This window comes from Phocoena phocoena, chromosome 20 (assembly GCF_963924675.1).
Source record: "Phocoena phocoena chromosome 20, mPhoPho1.1, whole genome shotgun sequence".
NCBI classification, from domain to species: Eukaryota; Metazoa; Chordata; class Mammalia; order Artiodactyla; family Phocoenidae; genus Phocoena; species Phocoena phocoena.
The window spans coordinates 1,393,177-1,411,173 of NC_089238.1; the positions used below are offsets into that span (position 1 = coordinate 1,393,177).

Genomic DNA, 17,997 nt, shown 5'->3' on the forward strand with positions numbered 1-17,997 from the left:
CGCCGCGAAGATACCGGAAGTCCCTCCCAGAAGACTTCCGCACGTACGGAAATACCACAGTGCCGCCGCTGCGCGGCGCACGGGCTTCTGGGTAATGTAGTTCCCGCTGAGCCATCGGCCGCAGCGACTCGTTGACGCCCTCGCGTGGAACCACAAGGGACGCTGGGGCCTCGCGGCTCCGAGGACCGGGCGGAGCTTCACTCTTCTTAAGAAGCCATCGCCCAGTTTCCCTGTAGTGTACACTGCAAGGATCGAAGAAATGTTTAGAAATGTTCTCTCAGATACTCCCCAAAGCTACAAAACCTAATGGACACACCACATCAAATGTCACTTTGAGTCCACTCATATTTCCTTGTTTTTAAAATACTTACAGATGGAAGAGAGAAGCAAAGATGCAAATATGAAAAAATAAGTAAATTATACGATATGCTGTATGATGATAGGTGCCTTTGGGGAAAAAAGCTGGATTTCGGGGAAGAGCAGGGAATGAGACGGTGTAATATTAAATAGAGTAGTAATGAGAAACCTCATGGATACTTCAGGCAAGACTTGAAAAATGATTAATTAAGTCATGTGGCATTTTTGTGCATATCCAAGAACTGTATCAGCCAGTGTCATGTCCTAAGCAAAGCCAGGTGCTCATGCCCATGGAATTAGGTGAGTGAGGAAGGGAGTTTTAAAAAGGAGGTCAGGGACTTCTCTGATGGCACAGTGGTTAAGAATCATCCTGCCAATTCAGGGGACACAAGTTCGAGCCCTGGTCCATGAAGATCCCGCATGCCATGGAGCAACTAAGCCCGAGCACCACAACTACTGAGCCTGCGCTCTAGAGCTTGTGAGCCACAACTACTGAAGCCCACGCGCCTAGAGCCCATGTTCTGCAACAAGAGAAGCTACCACATGAGAAGGCTGCCAAAATAAATAAGTAAATTTATAGAAAAAAAAAAAAGAGGTCAGAGGGACTTCCATGCTGGTCCAGTGGGTAAGACTCCACGCTGCCAATACAGGGGGCCTGGGTTCCATCCCTGGCTGGGGAACTAGATCCCACACATGTGCCACAACTAAAGATCCCACATGCTGCAAGTAAGACCTAATGCAGCCTAAATACATAATTTCTTTTCTTTTTTTTTTTTTGCGGTACGCAGGCCTCTCACTGTTGTGGCCTCTCCCGTTGCGGAGCACAGGCTCTGGACGCTCAGGCTCAGCAGCCGTGCTCACGGGCCTAGCCGTTCCATGGCATGTGGGGTCTTCCCAGACCAGGCACGAACCCACGTCCCCTGCATCGGCAGGCGGACTCTCAACCACTACACCACCAGGGAAGCCCTAAATAAATATCCTTTTTTTAATTCAAAAAAAAAAAAAAAAAAAAAAAAGGAGGTCGAGAGGAACATGGGCTAAAGGCCTGTGAAGTGCCTCAGGGTCTTGCAAAACTTTTGAATTTTCTTTAAGTAAAAGGAGGAGTCTTTCCAGGATTTTAATCAAAGATGGACACTACCTGACTCATAGTGTTGAAGGGTCATGTTGGCTGGAGAGTTGAGAATAGACTGCAAAAAAACAAGCTTAGGATACAGAAAATCAGTTAGATGACCACTGCAAAAATCCAGCTAGAGGATGGTGCTAATCAGGCTGGGGGCAGACATAGTGATGAAAAGTCGTGAGACTCAAGATATATTTTGAAAGTGGACCCAATCAGATTTCCTATGGGGCTGGTTCTGTGGTATGAGAAAAAGAATGAGTCAAGGATGATACCTAGAATTTTTAGTCTCAGCAACTGGAAGGATGGGGTTGGCATCGACTGAAAATGGGAAAGCTGTGACCAGAGCAGAATTAAAAGAAAGCTCACACACTGAAAACACCAAATGCTGGTGAGGATGTTTAGCAACAGGAACTCTCATTCATTGCTGGGTGGAATGCAAGTGGCACAGCCACTTTGCAAGACAGTCTTGCAGTGTCTTAAAAAACTAAACATAGACTTACCATACAATCCAGAAATTTTGTTCCTTGGTATTTACCCAAAGGAATTGAAAACGTTTGTCCACACAAAAACCTGCACATCATGGATGGTTTTAGCAACTTAATTCATAACTGCCAATGTTCCATCTTGGAAGCAAGCAAGATGTCCAGGAGGTGAATGGATAAATAAACTGTAGTACATACAGACAAGGAAATACTATTCAGCTCTAAAAAGAAATGAGCTATCAAGCCACGACAAGACATGGAGGAAACTTAAATGCATATTACTAAGGCAAAGAAGCCAATCTGAAAAGGCTACGTACTGTATGATTTCAAATCTGACATTCTGGACAAGGCAAATCTATGGAGACAGTAAAAATATCAGTGGTTACCAGGCCTTAGGCAGGAGGGAGGGATAAAAAGGTGGAGAATTTTTAGGGCAGTGAAACTCATCTGAATGGAACTCTAATAGTGGATTGAAGTGTAAGCCCTGACAGTTTTATTTTCTTTTTTGTAACGCAAGTGCCTGACGTAAACTTTGTTTGCCAAGGCATCAAAGAGGCATCCAATTCAAAGATGTCTATCTGTAATAAACGACATTGCTAGCCAGGTGATTAAAGAGCCAGGCTGCCTTTCCCACTAGGGCTCCTTTGCTTTAGGAGCTGTTGGTTGATTTCAGTAACTGACCATTTGGGCTACTTGTTTTTTTCTCTTACTGTGCTTTAAACTCCTACTCTTATGTTTTTAATTCCCCAATAAAGAGTGAGGCCATGAAACCCTACACCCCCACTCTCGACCACAATAAAAGCAGAACCCCAGGCCCATGAACTCCCTCTCTCACCTCGACCTTGCTATGTGGATCCAGATGTTGTATGTAATTTCCAGGTTTGTAAATAATAAACCTATATGGACTTCCCTGGCAGTCAATTGGTTAAGACTCCACGCTTACACTGCAGGGGGTGCAGGTTCGATCCCTGATCAGGGAACTAAGATCCCACATGCTGCATGGCCAAATAATATCAATCAATAAATAAGTGTAGTAAAAAACTGTTTAAAAGTAATAATAAACCTGTATTTTTTTCAGTTTCCTGGATATTGCTGAAGGGCATCTTGCAATCACAATGAGAAACACAAGAGCCAGTCCAACCACAGCATTCCTCACTCACAGACTGAGACCAGCTCAGAACAATGGATACATGCCACTATACATTTACCCAAACACATAAAATGTACACCAAGCGTGAACCCTAACGAAAACCATGGTCATTGGGTGATAATGTGTAATTTTAGGTTCATCAATTGTAACAAATATATCATTCTAGTGGGGGGTGTTAATAATGGGGAAGGTTATGCATATATGGGGGCATGGGGTATATGGGAAATTGCTGTACATTCCAGTCAATTTTGCTGTCAACCTAAAACTGCTCTAAATAAATAAAGTTTAAAAAAAATTTTTAAATGAAAGCTGAGAAGTTTGAAGATGTTGAGTGTGTTATGTCTACCAGATGTCCAGGAATAGGTTACAAAGTAGATCATTAAACAATCACTGGATTTTTGGATGGAAATATACATTTGGAAGTTTTGAGCTTAAAATATTTACAACCACGCCATTGCATAAGATTACCAATAGAATGTGTATAGGTTGTGTTAAATTCCCCTAATATGATTGTGTTACTGTCGATTTCCCCTTTTATGGCTGTTAGTATTTGCCTTATGTATTGAGGTGCTCCTATGTTGGGTGCATAATATTTACAATTGTTATATCTTCTTCTTGGATCGATCCCTTGATCATTATGTAGTGTCCTTCTTTGTCTCTTGTAATAGTCTTCAAAGTCGATTTTGTCTGATATGAGAATTGCTACTCCAGGTCTCTTCTGATTTCCACTTGCATGGAATATCTTTTTCCATCCCCTCACTTTCAGTCTGTATGTGTCCCTAGGTCTGAAGTGGGTCTCATGTAGACAGCATACATACGAGTCTTGTTTTTGTATCCATTCAGCCAATCTGTGTCTTTTGGTGGGAGCATTTAATCCATTTACATTTAAGGTAATTATCGGTATTTGTGTTCCTATTCCTATTTTCTTAATTGTTTTGGGTTCATTATTGTATGCCTTTTCCTTATCTTGTGTTTCTTGCCTAGAGAAGTTCCTTTAGCATTTGTTGTAAAGCTGGTTTGGTGGTGCTGAACTCTCTCTGCTTTTGCTTGTCTGTAAAGGATTTAATTTCTCCATCAAATCTGAATGAGATCCTTGCTGGGTAAAGTAATCTTGGTTGTAGGTTTTTCTCCTTCATCACTTTAAATATGTCCCGCCAGTCCCTTCTGGCTTGCAGAGTTTCTGCTGAAAGATCAGCTCTTAACCTTATGGGGATTCCCTTGTGTGCTTTTTGTTGTTTTTCCCTTGCTGCTTTTAATATGTTTTCTTTGTAGTTAATTTTTGATAGTTTGATTAATATGTGTCTTGGCGTGTTTCTCTTTGGATTTATCCTGTATGGGACTCTCTGTGCTTCCTGGACTTGATTAACTATTTCCTTTCCCATATTAGGGAAGTTTTCAACTATAATGTCTTCAAATATTTTCTCAGTCCCTTTCTTTTTCTCTTCTTCTTCTGGGATTCCTATAATTCGAAGGTTGGTGCATTTAATGTTGTCCCAGGGGTCTCTGAGACTGTCCTCAGTTCTTTTCATTCTTTTTTCTTTATTCTGCTCTGCAGTAGTTATTTCCACTATTTTATCTTCCAGGTCACTTATCCGTTCTTCTGCCTCAGTTATTCTGCTTACTGACCCCTTCTAGAGTATTTTTAATTTCATTTATTGTGTTTTTCATCATTGCTTGTTTCCTCTTTAATTCTTCTAGGTCCTTGTTAAATGTTTCTTGCATTTTCTCTATTCTATTTCCAAGATTTTGGATCATCTTTACTATTATTATTCTGAATTCTTTTTCAGGTAGACTGCCTATTCCTCTTCATTTGTTAGGTCTGGTGGGTTTTTACCTTGCTCCTTCATCTGCTGTGTGTTTTTCTTTCTTTCCATTTTGCTTATCTTACTGTTTGGGGTCTCCTTTGTGCAGGCTGCAGGTTCATAGTTCCTGTTGTTTTTGGTGTCTGTCCCCAGTGGCTAAGGTTGGTTCAGTGGGTTGTGTAGGTTTCCTGGTGCAGGGGACTGGTGCCTGTGTTCTGGTGGATGAGGCTGGATCTTGTCTTTCTGGTGGGCAGGTCCACGTCTGGTGGTGTGTTTTGGGGTGTCTGTGACCTTATTATGATTTTAGGCAGCCTCTCTACTAATGCATGGGGCTGTGTTCCTGTCTTGCTAGTTATCTGGCATAGGGTGTACAGCACTGTAGCTTGCTGGTCGTTGAGTGAAGCTGGGTGTTGATGTTGAGATGGAGATCTCTGGGAGATTTTTGCCATTTGATATTATGTGGGGCTGGGAGGTCTCTTGTGGACCAGTGTCCTGAAGTTGGCTCTCCCACCTCAGTGGCACAGCCCTGACACCTGGCTGGAGCACCAAGAGACTGTCTTCCACATGGTTCAGAATAAAAGGGAGAAAGAAAGAAAGAAAGAAAAGAAAGAAAGAAAGAAAGAAAGAAAGAAAGAAAGAGAGATAAAATAAAGATAAAATAAAGTTATTAAAATAAAAAATAATTATTAAGAAAACATTTGTAAAAAACAAACAAAAAACATGGACGGACAGAACCCTAGAACAAATGGTGAAAGCAAATCTATACAGACAAAATCTCACACAGAAGCAAACACATACACACTCACAAAAAGAGGAAAAAGGGAGGAAAAAAATATATTTTGCTCCCAAAGTCCACCTCCTCAATTTGGGATGATTCATTGTCTATTCAGGTATTCCACAGATGCAGGGTACATCAAGTTGACTGTGAAGCTTTAATCCGCTGCTTCTGAGGCTGCTGAGAGAAATGTCCCTTTCTCCTCTTTGTTCACATAGCTCCCGGGGTTCAGCTTTGGATTTGGCCCTGCCTCTGCATGTAGGTCTCCTGAGGGCGTCTGTTCTTAGCTCAGACAAGACGGGGTTAAAGGAGTCACTGATCTGGGGGCTCTGGCTCACTCAGGCCGGCGGGAGGAGGGGTACGGTGTGGGGTGAGCCTGCAGCGACAGAGGCTGGCATGACGTTGCACCAGCCTGAGGCATGCCATGTGTTCTCCTGGCAAAGTTGTTCCTGGATCATGGGGCCCTGGCAGCGGTGGGCTGCACAGGCTCCGGAGACTGGAGGTAGGGAAAGTGACCTGTGCTTGCACACAGGCTTCTTGGTGGCCACAGCAGCAGCCTTAGCATCTCATGCCCGTCTCTGGGGTCCATGATGATAGCTGCAGCTCATGCTCATCTCTAGAGCTCCTTTAAGCAGTGCTCTTAATCCTCTCTCCTCACGCACCAGGAAACAAAGAGGCAAGAAAACGTCTCGTCTCTTCAGCAGCTCCAGACTTTTCCTGGACTCCCTCCCAGCTAGCCGTGGTGCACTAACCCCTTTAGGCTGTGTTCATGCCACCAACCCCAGTCCTCTCCCTGGGATCTAAGCTCCGAAGCCCGAGCCTCAGCTCCCAGCCCCAGCCCGTCCCGGCGGGTGAGCAGACAAGCCTCTCGGGCTGGTGAGTGCTGGTCAGCACCGATCCTCTGTGCAGGAATCTCTCCACTTTGCCCTCTGCACCCCTGTTGCTGCGTTCTCCTCCGTGACTCTGATGCTTCCCCCCTCTACCACCTGCAGTCTCCACCCGCGAAGGGGCTTCTAGTGTGTGGAAACCTTTCCTGCTTTGCAGCTCCCTCCCACTGGTGCAGGTCCCATCCCTATTCTTTTGTCTCTGTTTTTTCTTTTTTCTTTTGCCCTACCCAGGTACGTGGGGAGTTTCTTCCCTTTCGGGAGGTCTGAGGTCTCCTGCCAGCGTTCAGTGGGTGTTCTATAGGAGCAGTTCCACGTGTAGATGTATTTCTGATGTATCTGTGGGGAGGAAGGTAATCTCCACGTCCTACTCTTCCACCATCTTCTCCTGTCTCTGTATAGGTTGTGAAGAGAGAAATAACTGCTGATTGAGCTCCTGTTTATTACAATATTAAGGGAATGCATTTTAAAAAAACAAATCCAGGGAGTTCCCTGGTAGTCCAGTAATTAGGATTCCTTCCGGGCTTTCATGCTGTGCACCATGTTCAATCTCTGGTTGGGGAACTGAGATTCTGCAAGCTGCACAAGAAGCCAAAAGAAATTTTTTTTTAAATAAAAAAAAACAGGGCTTCCCTGGTGGTGCAGTGCTTGGGAGTCCACCTGCCGATGCAGGGGACACGGGTTCATGCCCCAGTCCAGGAGGATCCCACATGCCACAGAGCAGCTGGGCCCGTGAGCCCTGGCCACTGAGCCTGCGCATCTGGAGCCTGTGCTCCGCGACGGCAGAGGCCACAGCAGTGAGAGGCCCACGTACCGCAAAAAATAATAATAATAATAATAATAAAACAAATCCAGTATATTAAGAATACAAAGGAAAAAAAATGGTGTCAAAAGCTCCTGAAAGGAACTTTAAGGAAAATCTTAAATTCATTAATGATGATGGAGTTGTGAAGATAAAAACTCTCATTAGAAAGATTAGAGAACTACATAGGAGTTGAGGTAATAGAAACAAAAAGAGAGAGAAAATGCTCATAAAAGTTTAGCCATAAAGCATGAGGGAGAGAAATGGTAGAACATAAAAAAAATGTACTAAATCAGAGTGAAGGGTAGCTATTTTATGAAGTACACAAATTTTATTGATGCTATTTGTAAAACAGATAAAAAGACTGAAGATCAATGACTGGTGGTTTATCATCAATAGATTTACAAAACCAAGAACAAAACCCCTCAGAAGCTAAGTCATGGGAAAATCATCCTTAGATGGCATTAATGGAGGGACTGACCCTAAATTCAGGGGAGGCATCACTACCTTCTCAACATAAGGGAGCCCATAAGATATTTGTTTTAGATTTGGGAAGCAGAGGGTATTATCAAATAAAATCAAATAATGATTTTCTTTTCTCTGTATAAAGGCAGAATGTTAATATAGATAGAAGTAATCCTGGGGGAACTTTATATGAAGTAACAAATAGTTTTGAGATTCTCGAGGTTTTTGGTGAATATATTAAGCTAGGAACACCAAGCTGGGCAGGCAAGTAGCAGAAGTGGGGAAGGTCCTGCTGGAATAGGGGACAACTGGAGCATTCAGGTAAAGTCCTTGACCAGGATTTGGAATCTTTTAAATGAGAGATCAGTAATGATAGCTCTTTAAGCAGATGGACTAAACATTTATAGATAATTAGTAGGACTAATTAGTAGGACAATTCAGGCTAGAAGAGGTCCTAGGTTATCTGGACATTCCCCAACTAAGTGATGTGAAGTTTGCAGGTGGTGGCAGTTAGTAAGACTAATAAGTAATCAAAATACGGAGTCTTTTTATCCAACAGGAGCAATGGAATGTTAGAGCAGTGATTGTTGAGTTCAGGAATTATGTAGCTTTGAAGAGCAGAGAATGTGTTTGTGAACCTGATGATGGATCTGGCCTTCCACCGTATCTGCATCTTATGCTCCCTGCAGTAAGTGGCTAGCATGTGCAACTGGGCCAAGGGTTATTGGGGTAGGGTGCAAGTACACTTCCCTAACTGCTGGGATCTAGTGGTTGTGCTGTAAGGACAGTTCTCATTAGAACCATAAGTAGGAATTATATGTTCCACTATAAATGGCCTATGACACACCATGAAGATGCTACTGAGTTCATAATAAGAATTCAAGTGGGGTGAGTCTACAAAGCAAAACTAAGATTTTAAGAAGCTCTTAGCATTCTGGATGTCAGATCAAAGAGTGCAGATTTAGGGTAAAAAAACAAAAATAGGGACTTCCTTGGTGGTCCAGTGGGTAAGACTCCGTGCTCTCAATGCAAGGGGCCCAGGTTCAATCCCTGGTCAAGGAACTAGATCCTGCATGCATGCTGCAACTAAGTGGTCTGCATACTGCAACTAAGATCCTGCTTGCCACAACTGGGACCTGGCACAGCCAAAATTAATTAATTAAAAAATAAATATTATAAAACAAAACTTAAGATTAAAAAAAAAATTTTAGAACTACAGTTCAGCTCTGCAATATGTGTTCCCTTCAAACAAAAGGCAACTTATAGGCATACCTCATTTTATTGTGCTTTGCAGACACCGAGTTTTTTTTTTTACAGATTGAAGGTTTGTCGCAACTCTGCATCAAGCAAGTCTATTGGTGCTGTTTTTTTCCAACAGCATTTTCTCACTTTATGGCTATGTCACATTTTGGTAATTCTTGCAACAATTCAAACATTTTCATCGTTATATTTGTTATGATCTTTATCAGTGGTCTCTGATGTTACTATTGCAAAAAATTATGACTCACTGAAGGCTCAGATGATGGTTAGCATTTTTAATTTAGGAATAAAGTACCTTTTAAATAAAGTATGTCCATTGTTCTTTCAGACATCATGCTATTGCACACTTAATAGACTACAGTATAAACATAACTTTTATAAGCACTGGGAGACCAAAGAATTCATGTGACCTCCTTTACTGCAATATTTGCTTTACTGACGTGGTCTGGAACCGAACCCACAACATCTGAGGTACGCCTATAGTGAGGCTTTTTGTAAGAGATGGTGGCTGAGCAAATGGAACATGGAGACTGCAGCAAAGGTTCTCTGGGCTGACAAAAGTGTATGTGGAAATTGTGAAATGAGGAAGTCATCATCTATGGTCTTAATAAAATTTCCATGCAGAGACGATCCTAAAATTTAACTCCAAGTTTAATGGTAAATATTGATATGAAGATTTTTAAAACTGGTTTTAATATTTAAGAATCTCACAATAATTTCAGAGCCAAAGAAAGATTAATCAGCACTTTGTATTTTCTGAATTCACTTTAGATTATCAGGCTTCAATAATGTCATGTTGCATAATCTAAGTGCTACTGATTTCTCACTATACCTGGGAACAATTATCACATCCTAGATACTGCAGTTCCAAAAGTATTGTAGTTTGTAACAGCTGTGCTCTCTTGAGGGTGGTCTTTGGGCCTACAGAAAAACCCTGACATCCAAGGTACTTATTAGGACCACAGATGTCAACAGTCTTTCCCAGAATGCCTTGTACATTGTATGGCTTTTTCTGACACCAAATATGTCATTCCATCACCAATTCTCCAACACCAACTGGGTATCCTACAATTCAATTCAATTCTGACACTAACTACTTGGAGTTAGTGCAGACCCCACCCATTAAGGACTCAGTCCCATAAGACTGCCAACCACAAAATGGGTCCCAAGGCTACTCCCACTTCTGCCAAGTCGACTACAAATCTGGTTTGATAATTTGCTAGAATGACTTATAGAACTCAGGAAAATGCTATACTTACAATTACAGTTTATTATGAAGGACACAAGTCAACAGCCAGATAAAGTGAGGTCCAAAAGAACCCCAAGCACAGGAGCCTCTAACCCAGTGGAATCAGGGTATATCCCCCTTCCTGGTTGGATGTGTTTACCAACATGGAAACTCCCCAAACCCTACTGTTTAGGGATTTTTTACTAAGGTATCATTACATAGGCACGGTTGACTAAATCACTGGCCATTGTGACTGAACTCAATCTCCAGCTCCTTCCCCTCCCCAGATGTCAGGGGTGGGGCTTAAAAGTTCTAACCCTCTAATATCTGGTGACCAGCCCCCAAGCTGAAGATCTGTACAGGCCTCCACCTTGAGTCATTTCATTATCACACAAAAAAACTCCTATTACTCAGGAAATTCCAAGGGTTTTAGAAGATCTCTGCCAGGAACCAGGGACAAACATCAAATATTTACTTTTTTATTTTACCACAGACAGGAATACAGCTTAGACAAAAACTGTAGTAAGACAGACTTTCTTACACCATACTGTTCCCTGAGACCCTCATGAAACCTGTCCACCTGTTCACATTAGCAAAGCCAAATTCTATTTTCATTTTGTTTTTCAAATTGTTTTCAACTACCCCACATAGTGAATAAAACTGTTAAGATTAAAGGTGACTTAAACAATAAGATTTTTATTATTGTACATATCAGAGCAATATGCAGCAGATCATTCCCAGGTTGGCGACTTGGAGGACAGAGAATGCTTCAAAAGTTTCACCCCTAAGACCAACAATGCCATGAAGAAGGAAAACTTTACAAGCCACCAGCAGTTCCCAGACTGGGTCCTTTGGGCCCAAACTGGATCAGGTCCATGCCATAACTAGTTAGAGAGAAGGGAATGGGAACTCCCTAGGGGCTTTGACTACGATTTCCTCTAGAGAATGGGAGAGAGAGTACAAACATCTGTCTTCTCTGAGCATGCTGTGGTGACTGATGCACACTATGAGGACCTGCCAGATGGTAGAGGCGAGTTGACTTCTGCCACAGAATCTGGCAGTGACTTAATTATGGCAAGGTTCCTGAGCAGGTAAAATATGAAATGTCGCTCCTGAAAATTTCTCACATACCTGGAACTCATGGCAGATTGCTCCTCATAGAGGCTCTCTAGTGCTATCACACTGAGCAAGAGATAGCAAATTCCCTGAAGGTCTAAGGCCATTATCTTATGTAGATTTCCTTATCCAGAAGGTATTTTTTCCACATTAGCTGAATTCCTAAAACTTAGAACTGAGCTGTGAGATTTTGGTGTTGAATCAGAGCAGACTGGTAACTGAAGGCTTTCTCATGTTGGCTGTACTCTTGAGGCCTTTATCTAGTGTGAAGTTTATGGTGCTGAATGAGGCTGTAGTTTTGGCTAAAAGATTTTCCACATTCACTGCATTCATAAGGTCTTTCTCCAGTGTGAATTCTCCGATGTAGAATGAGGCTGAAGCTTTGGCTAAAGGATTTCCCACATTCCCTGCACTCATAAGGCCTTGCTCCTGTATGAACTCTTCGGTGTTGAATGAGGCTGGAGCTTTGGCTAAAGGATTTCCCACATTCACTGCATTCATAAGGCCTTTCTCCAGTGTGAATTCTGCGGTGCTGAATGAGGCTGGAGCTTTGGCTAAAAGATTTCTCACATTCACCACATTCATAAGGCCTTGCTCCTGTGTGAATTCTCTGATGCTGAACAAGACTGGAACTTTGTCTAAAGAATCTGCCACATTCAGTACACTCATAAGGCTTTGCTCCAGTGTGAATTCTCTGGTGCCGAACAAGTTTGGATTTGCACCCAAAAGCTTTCCCACATTCGGCACACTCATAAGGCCTTTCTCCAGTGTGAATACGCTGGTGCTGAACAAGTTTATATTTGAACCTGAAGGTCTTCCCACATTCACTGCATTCAAAAGGCCTTTCTCCAGTATGAAGCGTCTTGTGCCGAAGAAATGTGTGCTTGTAAGTGAAGGTTTTCCCACATTCACTGCACTCATACAGTCCTCCAGAGTGAATTCTTTGGTGCTGAACAAGTGTACGTTTGCAGCGGAAGGCTTTCCCACATTCACCACACTTGTAAGGACTTTTTCCACAGTGAAAGGCCTCCTCACAGCCAGTACTGCTGTGTATATTCAGTACTGCTTTGGGAGTGGCCTGGTACTGGAAAAGGCCCACAGTGTCCTTTCCACCCTCCCCACAGGTGAAAGGCTTCCCTGACAAATAGATTCCATAGCTCTTCACAAAGGAGGTCCTGTTCATACCCTTGCTGCAGGGTTTTTCCCCACTGTGCTTCTCCTGGTGTTGGTCAAGATTTGCCCTGAAACAGAATTGTTCCCCACATGCTACACATGTACACGATTTCTGCCCAGTATATGTTCCTTGATGCTCAGCCAGGTACAAAACGTCCTTCATGACAGGAGCACACATCTCACAGAGATGAGCTTTCTGGGTTGACGGATCTGGCTTTAGAGTCCTGATTTGTGGCATTCTTTCCTGAGAAACACTCTGTCCTGAAGGAGCCTTGTCATTCTCTATGCCACACAAACAACCTGAAAACAGAAAAATGCTAGTGAAGTACGTGGGGACTTCACTTTGGGGACTGGTGGCAGCCACATCACAAATATGTGTCTGGCACACCAAAGAATGAATACATGAGGTGGTTTTCAGGATGACGGAGTTGGAGTCAGGACGAGGAAGAGGCTGTTTTGCAGTACTGGGACTCTAAAAGGTTGCAGAAGTAGAGAAACCTCACAAGATGAAAAACTGTTAAGAATGTGATGCAGCAGAGGAGAGGCAGGCAGTTTTAAACTCACTCTTCACACCTTGAGCAGTGCTTTAGCTGCTGCTAACATGTGAGTGTTGTACAGAAATTTTTGTCCAGGGATAGAAAAATCCATTTGCAAATGACTAACTGGTTTTCAAGGACTATCAAGGAAATGTGCACACCACATTCATAAGGCCTGTTACATGTGAGCCATGTACATGTGAGCCAACACTGTTACATGTGAGCCAACACTGGAGAACACAGCAGATGCAGCAGTAGAGAAGAATAGGTAACAGGTGGAGGAAGGAAAGTTGGGTATAGCCAGGGGCCAGAAGTCAGAGTTAAAGTGACAAGCTGGCCAAGTATAAAGAACGGGGAAAAAGAGATGGAAATGAGGTGTGGCACCCAGCAGTGGCACCAAAACACTAGTTTGAACAGGTTCCTGGTATGATGTGAACACAACCCTGATGTCATGTCCTTGCCAGGCCCCCTCTAGCCCATCGTGCCACAGTGGGCCATTCTATGAAGCACCCAGGACTCTCCCCTGCAACCCACATTAACTACATGGGACTTAGAAAATTCAAGTCCTAAGGGACAGACAGGACAGGCAAGTGGCCAGTTCCAGCCCAAAGAAACATCACATAACAGAGCACAGAAAAGAAAAGTAAATGTTACAAAAAGAACCTCAGATGAGGGTATTACAAACACAGCTCATGGTGCACCTAACTAGTGCCTATGCCCAGTGATGTGCAATTCTTGGCACAGGCAGGCATGAAAGAACAGTCAGAAGAAGGGAACAAAACCTAGGAATCATGGATCTGGAAAGTCACCCAACTAGGGAGGAGGCAAGCAAGATGGGACCCATTTGGCTTCCTACTAGGCTTCAGAGCAGCAGGTATTAGGTCTCCAAGGAGAGAAAAGGGCAGTGCAAACAACCCAGCCCTAGCAACAGCAGCACCTTCCAAAGGAACTAGGAAAGGAAGTAGTCCCCATGGTTTGGATGCAGGAAGGACAGAGCAGCCCCTAAGGAAAAGCAGAAAGGCAAAGTCTAGCCCAGGTCATAGGGGTGGGTGTGCAGGCCTTACCCAGTGAGGATATAAGTGTAAAGATCTCCAGCATCACATCATGGTACAGGTGTCTCTGGGCCTTATCAAGGAGACTCCATTCCTCCCAGGAGAAGTACACAGCCACGTCCTCAAAAGTCACACTAGCCTGTCATGATGGGGACATATGAAACCACTGGTCCTTTCTCCTGAGGACCCACAATCCATCCTGCACACATCCAGCCCATGCCCAAGTTTCTTCCAGGCTCCCCACTTCAGATGAGACACCAGAACCTGATGCCATTGGTACTGCTCTCTCCTCATGGTTCCACTAATCACTGTGCCCAGCCCTCAGCAACTACAGACAGGTAGGCAGAGAGATGCCATCAGAGAGATGCTCAGGGACAGAACTGCATGGCTCCATCTCTTCCTGTCGGGCAATTTCCAGGGGGTCTTCCATATCATGCCTCACAATAAAATGTGGAGTCACCCATCACTCTTAAGTCTCCTGTACCAGGGCCCAGGGTCCATCAATTCATGCTCCCTCTCTCCACATGTACCTCTCTCACATCTCCAGACCCCACGGTTGCATCCTCGCAGCCAATGCCAACTCTCTGTCCCACACTATAGTTATCTTCCTGGACTCACCCCAGAGAACCTGGCAAATTCAAACAGAATCCAATTCTACCCAAGACCTCTGATGGATCCCAAAACAATTTGAAGGCCTTTCTGCCTGTTTCTAATTCTAGCTTCAAAATTAGTCATACAGAACCATATGTGTATTTCAGATACCCATAACCCTCTCCTACTTCTAGGCTGTACTCATTCCCTCAGCAGCCACAATCCTCCTCTCTCCACCTAACCCTCATTAAAATCCCAGCCACAATAGTACCCACACTAAGCATAGTGATTCTCACAGATAACCACATTTTCCCATTATGTTATCTACATTATCTACTGAAACATCCCACCAAAGCTCACCACAAAATTCTAGCAAATGCATCTTATCTCTGTTAGTTCTCTGCCTCTGCATCTGTCTGTCTACTCTACCTTTGGAAGTCTTGGACACCTGCCAACACCTCAGGCCTCACACATACTCCCTTCAGGGCTATTTCTCTCCTACATCTGTGTTTATGATGTCCATAACCCCCAACCAGGTGCCCAAGCAATATATCAATTCTTGGAACTCATACACTTCTTTCTGACCTGCTAGTAACAATATCACCATGGCCTGAATTCCACCTTCTAAATACAATCCATAGTTCCACACCGGTGCAGACACTAGCCACCACTTTCAGATGTCTCCATCCCGAACCACACCCCAGATTTCCAGATCTCTGTGCTGCCCACCTGATGTCACTACTCCTTTGTTTTCTGAGAAATCTCATAATTTTAACACAGCCAAAAACAAAATTCCTGATATCTCCAATGAAAATCACTCTTACTACTGATTATCTCATCTCAGTTAATGAAGCTTCCAGTCTTTCAGCTGTTAAGACCAAAACTTTACTGCGATCACTGACTCTTACCATTCTCTCTCCCACCCTCAAAATCAGAAAATCTGGGCAGCCCTTCTTAAATAATGGATCCAGAATCCAACCACTTCTTCCAACTCCACAGCCACTACTCTGGTCCATGAACACGCACTAGGACTTCTGCAGTACCCTCCTCCCTGGTCATCCTTCCTCCTCCCAAAGACTGTTTTCCACTCTGTAACCAGATGGAGCCTGTTTATACCTAAGTAAGATCATCTCCCTCCTCTTTTCTAAATCTCCCATTACCTCCACAATAGATGCCCAACTTCTCAGACAGCCACATTACAAGACTGACTGCTGTATCCTTGCTCTCTGTTGCTAAAAGAAAGGAGACCTGCTGTGCCCTGTTCCCAGTTTGTGGACACACTACCAAACATTTGAACATGCTGCACCTGTTTCTGGGATAACCTTCTACACCATTTTTCACAGATGACCAGAAAGCAACTCTTCCATGAAACACTTGGCCTGGACTAGAATGTGTCTAGAGGATTTCTCCCAGATCCCCAAACCCAAGGGCTGGGAAAATGGCAGGTGAAGAGTCCCACGACACCACAATCTCAAGTTCATATGAATGAGATCCAAGCCAGTGAGGGCCTGGGACACCCTCCACTTCCCTTTGTAGGTTCTCTAAGTGCTTCCTCAGTCATGGGGACCTGTGGGCAGAAGCAAGCCATAAAGGTGTATTCCAAGGGGCTCAAAACTCCCTGTACCCCTCGCCAGCCCTGGAGGCCAGATGACCTTGGGCTAAAAGACTAAACTCTCTGCTTCAGACCTCAGTGCTGCCTCTTCCCAGTTCTATGTTGGACAAGGACTCAACCTCCCTGTGCCTCACTACCCTCATCACCCCCATTCCAATCTGTTCTCCCTCAGAGTAGCTCTTGGAAAGCTTTTAAAACCCTAAATCAGACTATATCCCTCTTCTCTTCACAACCCACCATGGCTGCCAGGGTCCTCAGAACGGAGGTACAAACCCCTCAGCTTGACAGTGCAGGTGCGCGTCCACCTCACACTCTCCACTCCATGCAAATACAAGACAGTTCCAGGTTTCCCGAATCCTCCCTCCTCAGTCCCACCTCCAAGCCTTTGCACCTGCTGGTCCCCCCGCCTGTCACCCTCTCCCACGCACCATCACACTGTCAGAAAGAGAGCCCATTCACGACCGCCTCACCGTCCTGGACACAGCGGCCTGAGCTGCGGGCACGTGGGCAGGGGATCTAGTGTCTGGTGGGGTGGGGGGGTGAGGGCCCGGAGGACGAGCGTTTACCTGAGGCGGGTCCCTTAGCGCCGCCACCGCATTCGGACTCTGTGGGTGGAGCTGGGCCGGTAGCGGCGGGAGAACAGAAGGGACCCAGCCACGGCCGGCCTTATCCAGGGTCTGACGCGGGACACCCCAGGCGGTGTCGCATAACTTCAGACCCGCCTCTGTGCAACGGGGACACCGCCACTCGGAACTCCTTAGTTCAGTCATCTCACCCCCCATGGAGCGCTCTTGAACTAGAACAAATCCAGAGCGATTAAAATGGCCGCCACGAGGAGGCGGCCGGAAGTCCCTCCCCGATGAGAAGCGCATGCGCAGGAATGTCTTTACCCTGGGTTTTCATTGGCTTAGACATGCTGCCTCTCGGCACACAGTCCTCTAGGAAATGTAGTTCTCAGAGGTCTAGCTAGGGCTCCAGCTGGTGGTCCCACCCCCACAAATCCAGAAGCACTGCGAGGGATCTAACTAGGCTGGAGAGGAGGCTTTCGTTACTTATTAGAGTGGCTGTAGGGAGACTTATGGGGAGTGTTGTCTGCAAGTAATCACTATAAGTTTTCAGAAATACTATTTCAGACCCCATTAAGCATGTTCCCAGACGGTAAAAGTAATATTATAAGTGCTCCCAAAGTCTACAGACACATACTGGGCATATAACCTGAGAAAACCATAATTCAAAAAGAATCATGTGGGCTTCCCTGGTGGCGCAGTGGTTGAGAGTCCGCCTGACGATGCAGGGGACACAGGTTCGTGCCCCGGTCCAGGAAGATCCCACATGCCACGGAGCGGCTAGGCCCGTGAGCCATGGCTGCTGAGCCTGCGCGTTCGGAGCCTGTGCTCCGCAACGGGAGAGGCCACAACAGTGAGAGGCCCGCGTACTGTTAAAAAAAAAAAAAAAATCATGTACCACAGTGTTCATTACAGCTCTATTTACAATAGCCAGGACATGGAAGCAACCTAAATGTCCATCGACAGATGAATGGATAAAGAAGATGTGGCATATATATACAATGGAATATTACTCAGCCATAAAAA

The 17,997-nt window shown here is 44.5% G+C and overlaps 1 pseudogene; it reads right to left on the reverse strand.

The window, feature by feature from the left end:
* Window positions 1–11,610: 11,610 nt before the first annotated feature.
* Window positions 11,611–17,277, reverse strand: LOC136140875 (zinc finger protein 134 pseudogene; annotated as a pseudogene).
* Window positions 17,278–17,997: the final 720 nt, after the last annotated feature.